The 10,472-nt window shown below is 35.2% G+C and overlaps 1 long non-coding RNA gene across 2 annotated transcripts in view; it reads left to right on the top strand.

Annotated features, from left to right (window-relative positions):
* The first annotated feature begins 4,765 nt into the window (after positions 1–4,765).
* Positions 4,766–10,472, top strand: part of LOC107467986 (uncharacterized) — a 6,319-nt gene continuing 612 nt past the window's right edge. Inside the window, exons 1-5 of one of the 2 annotated variants that reach the window (XR_002367961.2) lie at positions 4,766–4,886; positions 5,085–5,136; positions 5,268–5,309; positions 5,689–5,807; positions 8,508–9,751. This is a non-coding gene — a long non-coding RNA (uncharacterized LOC107467986). Of the gene's footprint in view, positions 4,887–5,084; positions 5,137–5,267; positions 5,310–5,688; positions 5,808–8,507; positions 9,752–10,472 lie in introns of those variants that run through there. The other variant, XR_002367964.2, reaches the window with a different exon arrangement.

Below are 10,472 nucleotides of genomic sequence, written 5' to 3'. Positions count from 1 at the left end.
CTCCTCCTTCAACTCCCTCTCATGATCCTGGTAAGCAAGAAGCCTCCCCTCCAACTCCTCAACCTTCGAGGTTACCCCCAAAGAGCTGAGGGGAGTCTTCTCAAAGATATCCAAAAGCTTGCCACAAACACCCGCCGCCCGAAAACTCTCCTCAGCCAGAATGGTGAGGTGGTTTCGAATAGAAACATCATCCATGCTTATATGAGGATAGATGTTCTTTCGGACGAATGCAAGGGCATCCGCCTTAACCCCACCATCAAAAGAAGAGCCAGACTCTAAAGTCTTACGCTTCTTCTTCTCTGGCTCAGGAAGAAGTCGGGCAGAAGAAAGTGGTCGGGTCAAGCTGGAAGAAGAAATCACAATGGGCTGAGAGGGAGTCCCCACGTTCTGAGGAGGAGGAGGAGGAGGAGGAGGGGAGACGATTGCCCTGGCACCACCGGCCCTGGCCTGAGATTTTGCCTTAGCCTCCTGAACCCTCTGGTAAGATTCCTGAGCATTCTTCCTTGCCATATCTACAAAAAGAAATAAATTAGCAAAATTTACAAGTCGGCAAAAACTCAAAGAAACAAGTCGGAAATAGGAAATGCATTTACTACCTAGTTGCGACCGAACAAAGGTCGGCGTCCCCTGAAGGAATTTCCTAGTATCCAAGTAGGGGGCCCTCCCCCACGTTTCTCGGAAAAACCCCACAATGGCCGCCTCCACCTCGTCCAGGTCATCTAGACCATACTTTTCACAAGGGGAGGCCTCCAGCCAATAAAGGGGAAAGCGAGGGGAAGAATGCTCATCCAGGAAAAAAAGGTGGTGACTCTCTACAGCTTGCACTTTGAAAAAATAATTTTTGAAATCATGGAAGGATTCATCAAAAAGAGTGAAAATCCTCCGACCTTGTATGGCTCGGAAGGATACCCATTGTTGTTTGTTGTTTAGCCCACTAAAGGGCTTAATCATATGGAAAAGAAAGAAGAAAATCCTCAAAGAAGTCGGAAAGTCCAAAGCGTGACTAACAAACTGATAAATCTTCAGAAAACCCCAAGAATTGGGGTGAAGTTGAGTAGGGGCAACTCGACAGTGGCGCAAAACAGACATTTCGAAATCCGAGAAAGGAAGAAAAACACCCAAGCGGGTGATCATACATTCATACATAAAGAAAAAATGAGGGGCCGCCTCATTAACTCTCCCAAAACCAACCCGGTCTTCCGGACCTGGGGTTATCAACTCATATTTTGGCTCGTCCTCCTCCGAAGTACAAAGCCTGTGATGAGTACGAAGATAAGTGATAAACTCAGCGTCGACCAAGGGTTCCTCCCCAAGGACCGTGACATCAACCCATTGAGAAAGAACATCTACAGAAGCCATTTTTTCTTTATATAAAAGGTAACAGAAACCTACAAAAAGAAAAAAGAAAAAGAAAATCAAAAAACACGGTCCCTAAAGAGGAGAGATACGAAGCCAGAATCTACAGACCAACCTATCTTAAAGAGAGGGGATGCGAAGCCGAAATCTACAGACCAACCTATCCACCCACAAAACAAAAGCATGCAAACATAAGGCATGACGTGAAAGAAGTAAAACTAACCTTCGTCCGAAAAGTGAAGGTTGGAAAAAGCAGAAATCTTCGAGCACCAAAATGCAGCACGAGCAAGGAAAGAAGAAGTTTGAAAGATTGCAGAAACGGAAAAATGAAAGAGAGGGAAAGTATTTATAAACATGCCAAGGGGCATAATGGTAAAAGCGGAGCAGTCATTAATGAGATTGCACCGTTACCAAAGCCCTCAAATCCCTGAATACTTCCCCAACGGACACGACGCTTGAATTGACGTAACTGTCAGAAACAAAAAGGTCGCGAAAATCACGTCGGTTTATAAGACCCATGTTTCCTCCAAATAAGTCGACTACGAACCCGAGTTAAATACTTGAACCCAAGCTCTAAGAGACTTTGGGCTCAAGTAGGGGCACTGTTCATACCCTGGCCCAATGTCAAAGGCCCAGGTCCAAATAAAAGGCCTAATCTGAAGGATTAAGCCTAGCTAAGTACCGACTTTCACGTAAGAAGTCGGTATCAACCACGACTTGCTCTAAAGAAGTCGGACATGAGATTAGCTGGCAGATAAACACTCAATTCAAATGAGTAACCGCCCCTAAAATCTCTCTAACTGCTTCATAAAGCCATATCTTAACCTCCCTAAGATAATGGGACGGTTAACACCCTAAAGATACGGCACTACTCCAACGGTGGTTATTGGCTCACCACTATAAATACACTGACACCCCTCAGGTATCTCTAAACCCAATACTCCCTAGACCTGCTCACACTCTTGCTAACTTAGGCATCGGAGTGTTTTTGCAGGTACCACCCCCCATTCATTCACTCACACAAGTCGGAAGGAGGCTCCAGTGTGCGATCCATCTCGGAGACTACCAACCGCAGGTGACTGGGCCAACAAACGTCATCTATCCTACTAATCTCCGGTTACCCACCGTAACATTGATAATTAATTTTAGTATATAAATAATATTTTTTATAAAAGTAATAAGTATTTTTTTAAAAAAATTAAAAAATCAATTATGCTATATATATATTAAAAATCAGCTAATAAATTAGTCAGTTTTATAAAATATATATTAAAAATAAATTAATCAAAATATGTATTTATGTATAAATACATAATGAATAATTTAATATCTAATTTTTATTTTGTGCACTTAATATTTTGTTAAAATAATAAGAGAAAATGTCTAAGTTAGACAATAAAATTTAATCTAATTCCAAGATAATTCTCCAAAGTTTTAAATTTTTTCAGTCTTAACTTACGGATAAAGTTTGCTAAAAAGATCAACTCATCTTTGTTGAATTAATCCCCCTTGAGTAAAAAAAAAAAAAAGAATGGATAATATTTTGAATTATAAGTGTTCTCTGTTTAATTTGTTGAAAAATAATTCTTTACTTTCAAGTTAAAGAAAGTATGTAAAGACTTTTTTAGGGTTCCTAACATCTTTTTAATGTAATGCATTATGCATGTCATTGAGTGAGAGCAAAGTAGAAATGGCAACATTATCTAAATTTATGGGTATTTATTTTATTTTTATCCGTTCGAAATAGGTATTTATTTGTCCCATATTGGAGTGGATTTTTAGGTAGAATGGGACGAATTTATATACTATCCACTCTTATCCATCCCGATATATATGTAATATATAATTTATACAAATTATTATAAGATAAATAAAATTAAATAGAACAAATTAAAAATTCGTCTCTACTCTCTTCGTTGCCACCCCTAAAGCAAAACAGTTTTCATTAACATAGTCAAACTCGTGATAGATATTTGTGTGATCAGTGGTCAGTTGGTCACAACTGATAATAACTTGACCTAAAATCCTTTGACAATTTTTATACGGAAGATCGCATTAACTCAAAGTGTTGTTCAAATAATTAATATATTTTTCTAACAAAGCGGCTCCAAAATAGTGAGACCTTTAATCTCGAATTGTCAAACCGCTGTTATATTTGGCTTGAGGCAGGTTTGTGCGAGCTTAATTATTTGTCGGCTTGTTTGTGTTTTAAAATTTAAATTACTAATTTTGTTTTATCTGTTGTATTATTTCATCTCATATATATGAACAGTGAATCTAGAACTACCTATTTAAAGGGGGGCTTCCAATTAATAATGTCATTAGTGAAAATAATCATTGAATAAATATCTAAATTAATTTTCAAAGAATTTTATATCAGATAATTTAGACCTCAACAAATTAATCTTTCTATTATTTTGAAATAGGAGTGTGGAATTAATTTATCTTAAGAGTATAATTTTTAGGAATTTAACTCTCTTGTTTATAATAAAATTTGTTAAAAAATTATTTGTTTAATATATATATTAAAATTTAATTGAGAATGACAAAAGAATTAATGTGTACGACAAGAATAAATTTTTAAAGACGTTTAGAAAATAAAAATTTATTAAAAACTAAAATATTAGATATAATTTTTTTTTAATTTCGGAGGCCAATTTAGGTGTTTCCCCATGATTATTTGATGATGCACTTGCATTTGCATTTGCATTCATTGAGGGTTTAAAACTAAAAAGGATACGCAGCTGATATTTGTGTCAATTGTACATATAATGAAGTGTTTATCTAAGATGAACTTAAAACTTGGGAAATGAATAGATTCGATGTAATATTAATCTGATATTTTATGCACAACAATACTTCCAAAATATGATAATGAAGATTGAACTATTAAAGACCATAATGACTTTATTCAGCAAATTAAAGTATAGTATCTTTATTGAATCAATTGATTTTATTAATATATATATTACATATATAAGGTCTCCTTTTTAAGTCTCTTCCAATTTTACTTGACCTGTACTTTTTTTTGGGTTGAAACAACGGGGCTATATACAGCCCAAAAAAAAGATCAATTGCATATTAAACGGGCATAGCAATTTCTTATTTATTAAAACTAAGATGCTAATAACCTCCTTCTAAGACAAATTTTAAAAATAAAAATTGGGATCTAAATTTAGACTTTTTTTTAACTAGGCAATCAACATATTTATTGTCGTTGCTATATATATTTACAAAAAAAATATTTCAAGATTTTTTTTTTAATAACAGATATTTTTAAGTAAAGTATTTGGGTATTTATTAAGATCTTTCTTGTTATTAATCAAAGAAACGACAACTTGAGAATCACATTCTACCACTAACTTTCTTATTTTCAAATCCCACACTAGATCCATTCCTTTCAAAATGCCCCATAGTTCGGCCTTGTAAGCTAAACAGCGCCCAATCAAAAAAAAGAAGCCGTCGATCCACTTTTTGTCGCTGTATCTAAGGAGATCACCACATCTCCCTTTATCGCCGTTCCTTCCATGGTATAGTCTGTGTTCAATGCAACCCATTAAACTTGAGAACGATTCCATCCGAGTTGAATGGTTTTTTTTAGACTTTCAAAAGCTAAAATCTTCTTCCTGTTGAATGTTTCCCAAATTTCTTCTACCCTCTTTAAATTTTTTCTGCTTGCATGTAAGGGTCTTCGATAACCATTCTCATTGATTTCTCTATTGCGCCAGTTTCACAGGTTCCAACTAGTGACAATGAAGACATCTTTTCAATTCATGCCTGGTGAGTTCCCAAGTTTATTGTTGAGGTTGAGAGAAACTCAATCCTTCAAATTGATTACAAAGAATGCTTGCACTGCCTCTGGTTTTATCATATTTATCCATATCCTTGACACAATTGGGCAATTTTTGAAGGCATACATTATGTCCTCAGTCTGAGTTCTGTAGCTATGACAGGTATCCTCTCCTCTAAAAACATGCTTTTCTTTGATTAGTTAACAATATGTTATGTAATAGTCTCCACACTAGAGTTTTTGACTTCTGAGGTCCTTCCTATTTCCAAACTTTAGTCCAATAGTTTTCTTGAGATTTTGTCCATTTCTCCAGTGCTTTGTATGTGGATCCAATGGAAAAGTCTCCATTTTTTTATGTGCTTTCAGCCCTTGGTGTCCTCGTCCTATTCAGGGGATGTTGGTGAAGAAGTTATAATCTTTGTCACCATGTCTTTCGATAAATACTCTTTAAGTTTATTAATATCTCATTCTCTTCTGTTGTTAATCCATTCTCAAACAGATAATTTAGTATCTGAAATATTTTGTGTTACAACTTCGAGCAGGTTATTGGTGTCTTCCATCCAGGGGTCTCACAAAAAATTTGTAGAGAATCCATCCTCAATGTGGCAAATTTTATTCTTTGTGTAATCAGGCTAAATTTTGACAAATTCTCTCCATAAAGGTGAGTCCGTACTTCTAGATCTTGGTTGAGTGATTTGTCTACTTCCACTGCAATATTTATGTCTTATAACCTTTGTCCATATAGGGTCTGGTTTTCTACTGAGTTGCTAGATGATCTTCATAAGGAAGGCATCATTCATAACATTGAGTTTTCTCAAACCCAATCCCCTTTCATGTTTCGGACTGCAAAGAGTTTTCCATCATATAGCATGTAGTCTCTTTTTATTTTAAGTGTCTCCCCATATAAAGCCTCTTTGTAGTTTCTCAATCTCATAGAAAATGCTCTTAAGCACTCTCCCATTTTGCATATCAAAATTCATCGTCAGACTAGTGGCCGATTGAGCTAACGTAATCCTTCTCGCAAGGGATAAGCGCTTACTTTTCTACCCTTTTCAGTTTACTTTGGACTCTTTCAATAATGGTCTTGAAATTATCTTTGCCTTTTCTATTGTTGTTTATCATGGCGCAAGATACCTTTTCAGGGCACTGCTCTCCTTGAATTCAATTTTACTAGTGATATCCTATTTGGTTTGAGGTGCTGTATTTTTGGAGAACACTATGGTGAATTTAACTTTATTGACTTTTATCCTTGTCGCTGTGTGGAAGTTATCCAATACTTCTTTAATTTTAGTGATCTAACTAGTAGAAGCTTCTGCGAACAGAAGGAGATCCTCCACGAACATTAGGTGAGAGATTTTTGGGCCATTTCTCCCCACCTTGATAGGGTTTTAGTTCCCAACATCCACTTCTTTTTTAATGTGCTGGGATAGATAATCTATGCAAATTATAAAGAGATAGGGAGATATGGGGTCTCCCTACCTCACACCCCTACTAGGTATGAAATCTTTGGTTTTGCTTCCATTCCACAAACATTGTAACTGACTGAATTGACCCCTCCCATAATGATGTTGATGAACTTGGTAGGGAGTTTGAAATTGATTAGCCTTTGCTTGATAAAACTCCAATTAATTCTGTATTAGATCTGGGTTATTCCAGGAATCCTTGATGTGTTCACACATCTTCCTGCTCAAGAGGTCCTAGTTATTTTTGTAAAAAGCATTTAGACAGTCATTCTCTCCTGGAGCTTTGAGAGAGCTTATGCTATAAAGTGTTTTTTTAATCTCCTTATCTATAGGGGTTATTTCCACTGCCCTGCAAGTAGATAAATCCAGATCAGGATAAGGATTTGTCAAAATATGTGAACGAACTCTCATTACCTCTTTTTTGTAAAAATTAAGAAAGTAGTCCACTATGTGATTTTTCAATTGCTGCTCCTTTTCTATCCAATTGCTTTTCTGGTTTCTTAGTTTTAGGATTTTGTTTTTCCTCTTTCTGATGATATTTTTGTAAGGTAGAATCTAGTGTTCATGTTTCCCTCTGTGATCCATTGCTCTCTAAATTTCTATAGCTAAAAGATTTTTTCTTTATCTAGCATGTCATTCAAATTCTTCTGAAAAGATGTCTCAAGCTGATCTAAGAAAGGATTGTTTTCATAGGTGTGGTGTCTCTGGATGCCTGCCAATCTATTCATGATCCCATTTTTACTTTGAAGATGTTTTCAAAAGTGTATCTATTCTAGTTGTTGAGTTATGTTCTAATATTGTTGAGGTTGCTAATGAAGGTATCATTCTTCTTCTAGTGCTGTCGAAGCAAATTATCATACTCAGGGTGTGTTGCCCACATAAGCTCGAATCTAAAGGGTATATTTTCGTTTCTGTCCATTCCTTATCCCTGAGTAATAAGGATAGGGTGATGGTGAGAATTGGACCTAGGGAGACCATTAACCATCGGTCCTTGATAGAACAGTCTCCACTAGGGTTTGCAAGGACTCTGTTAAGTTTCTTGAAAATTCTATCCTATCTTCCCATTGCAGCCCTTTCCATGTATATCTCGAGCCCAAAAAGCCCAAGTCAATAAGGCCACAATTATTGATCCAAGCCGCAAAATTCCTATAGGCTCTGGTATCAGTGCTGCCACCGCCTTTCTTCTTTGTAATGTCTTTAATTTCATTGAAATCTCCTATGACAAGCCAATCCTTATTCATATATCCACAGTGTTTTGAATGAGAAGCCAAAGAGTTCTTCTATTTTGGTTTTGAGGGCTGGCATAGACTGTCGTGAGGCACCAGTCTTCTCTCATGAGGTTTTTTAACTCTTGTATGAATAAATTGTGGATGTTATTCAATTGGGGCAATATTGTACTCACCAGCATTTCAGCATATTCAAATGCAACCAGCAAACCCTTGTGCTTCTTCGATAGCTAAAACCCATGTTTCTAATGGTGTTAATAGCATTATCACCATTAATCCTTGTCTCCAGCAATATAACAATGTCAGACTTGTATTGTCTCATATATTCTTTGAAGGTGCACATAAAAGTCGTAGTAGCTGAACTTTTTACATTCCATGACATAATCATCATTGGGAAAAGTCAAAACATAAGGGCTAATTTAATTGCATGCCAGCAGTGTCCTCTCTATTCCATTCCTTGCTAGGCAGAGTATCAAAATCTACCCCTTCAACTAGCTTTGATATTTCTTTTTTAATCTTCGTAGCCACATCGTCTTCTCTGTTTACTTCTTGGTATATGGGGTCAGGTGTTTGTCTTCTTCTATTATTTGTTGTGTGTTTTTCTCTTTATTTATAACTTGTTTAATCTGTTCCTGAGTATCATCATTAACTTCTATCCAATTTTCTTTGTAGGTTGCTATTTGTTAGGTTCTAAGGACATTTATGGTTTCTATTTCTAGCTAAGGTTCGTTGTGAGTCCTTGTAACTGGTTTTTTCTCTTTATTTGGTTTGGTTTGGGAGCTTGTGTTTTTGGTCTTGTTTCCTCTTGTGGCTACTATTTGTTATTTTAGTTGGGGTCTAGCTTTTGATTTCTGTTGCTGGTTTAGGTAATTGTTGTTGTGGATTTTGTTAACTTTGTTGTTTGCTTGTGGTTCTTCAATTTCTTGTTGTGGTTCTTCTACTTCGAAGATACTGAATATTGATTTATTATCTTTCTTTTTTTCTGTGATCTTGCTATTCCTACTCCATTCTTATTGCTCTCCTCTTTTAATTCATTTTCCCCTTATCTGCCTCTGTACCACTATTTAGGGTCCAAAGTTATCCATGCTTTGAGTCATTATGGCTTTTTCTTTTTTCTTTCTTTTGGCTTCTTCATTTTTATCTTATTTCACTTGATTGTTGCCTCCCGCTTGGTCTTTATTGTTGGTTTCAGCTCCCACTTGATTATTCTCGGTATTAAGAATTACATTGGTTTGATCTTCTCTCTTTTTTCTCATCACATAGTTCTTTTGGTCATGATTGGCTTTACCGTATGCAAAATAAATCTGATGCTTTTGTATTTTATATGATAAAATTTTTTATTGACCATATATCTCCCAAATAGAGGTTTGGTTAGATCAACCTCGATACATAATCTAGCAAATTTTTCTTTACAAAGATGAAAAGTATTATAATCAACTTTGCTGGTTTTTCCAATAAGATCTCATATCTTTCTCAAGATTTTGTCATTATAGAGTTCTACGAGGAGCCCTAGTAATCCAACCCATGCTATAATTTTATCTATGGTTGTGTTAAGAGACTTAAAATTTGGTTTCCATTGCCTAATAGCTAGGTAGTGATCGTATATTTTTCAGGGACCATCTAGAAATAGCATGATCTAGATCATCTTGAGCATAAAACGTGACTATGTAAAAGTTGTTTCCTAGATCAATAACTTCAATCCCACCAAATCTGCCCCACAAGGCTTCCAACCTCATCTTCATTGCAATGTAGCCTAGTTTTCTTTCTAACAGTTTAACTATTAGGTACCTCCACCAGGATTTTCATAGTTCATGTTCCGCGCTTCACTGATAAGAATATTAAAGAGATCTTTTCCAAAGTCCACTACTTTGATTTTCGATTTGCTAGTGTTGTCCTTCTTATTCCTATTTTCTTCTTTTTCAATTTTAGGGGCAATCTCACATTGAATGTCTTTTTTATTGGACATATCAATATATCATCATCTTCAGAGTCAACTAACCTGACCTCAGTCCCAGGTTCATTTCCACGAACCATGTTGACATAAGATCTTCTCCCTGATTTCAATTCATCTTGCATCCAGTCTTCAACTCTTGGGATGAGGATATTGGATCTAGTAAATCAATCTTCATCCCTTTTCACTTTCTTGATGCTTCATTGCAAGAGGTCATACTCTTATTCAATGGTTTGGTGGTCGTTGGGTATGTTTTTTGACCTTTCATTAGTAGTCATGAAGAAGGTAGAAGTCTGGCGATGAGAAATGTACGGAGAGAAAAGCAACCGTCAATTTTTTATCGTAGTGAATCAAAGAGTTATAATTAACTTAACCTATATTTTATTAGTTTTTATAGTTTTATTAAATTTTTAATTAGATTTTTATATTTTTTATTTGTATTTGAACATATTATTTTTTGTTAAAAATATATTTTTTCTAGAAAGGACTTAATTATAAAATTAAAAATAATATAAAAATTTAATTAATAAATTATAAAAATCTAATTAACAATTTGATCAAATTATAAAAATTAAAAAAATAATTAAACCAAAAAATAATTTTCTAGTATCTGAAGACGAAAGGATTATACAAAAATAAAATATAAATAAATAATAAAAGAGTAAAATACTAATGGCGACTTGTAT

This window comes from Arachis duranensis, chromosome 9 (genome assembly GCF_000817695.3).
Source record: "Arachis duranensis cultivar V14167 chromosome 9, aradu.V14167.gnm2.J7QH, whole genome shotgun sequence".
Taxonomy (NCBI): domain Eukaryota; kingdom Viridiplantae; phylum Streptophyta; class Magnoliopsida; order Fabales; family Fabaceae; genus Arachis; species Arachis duranensis.
The sequence above is the reverse complement of the archived record's forward strand: the minus strand, read 5'-3'. Positions and strand labels throughout refer to the sequence as shown.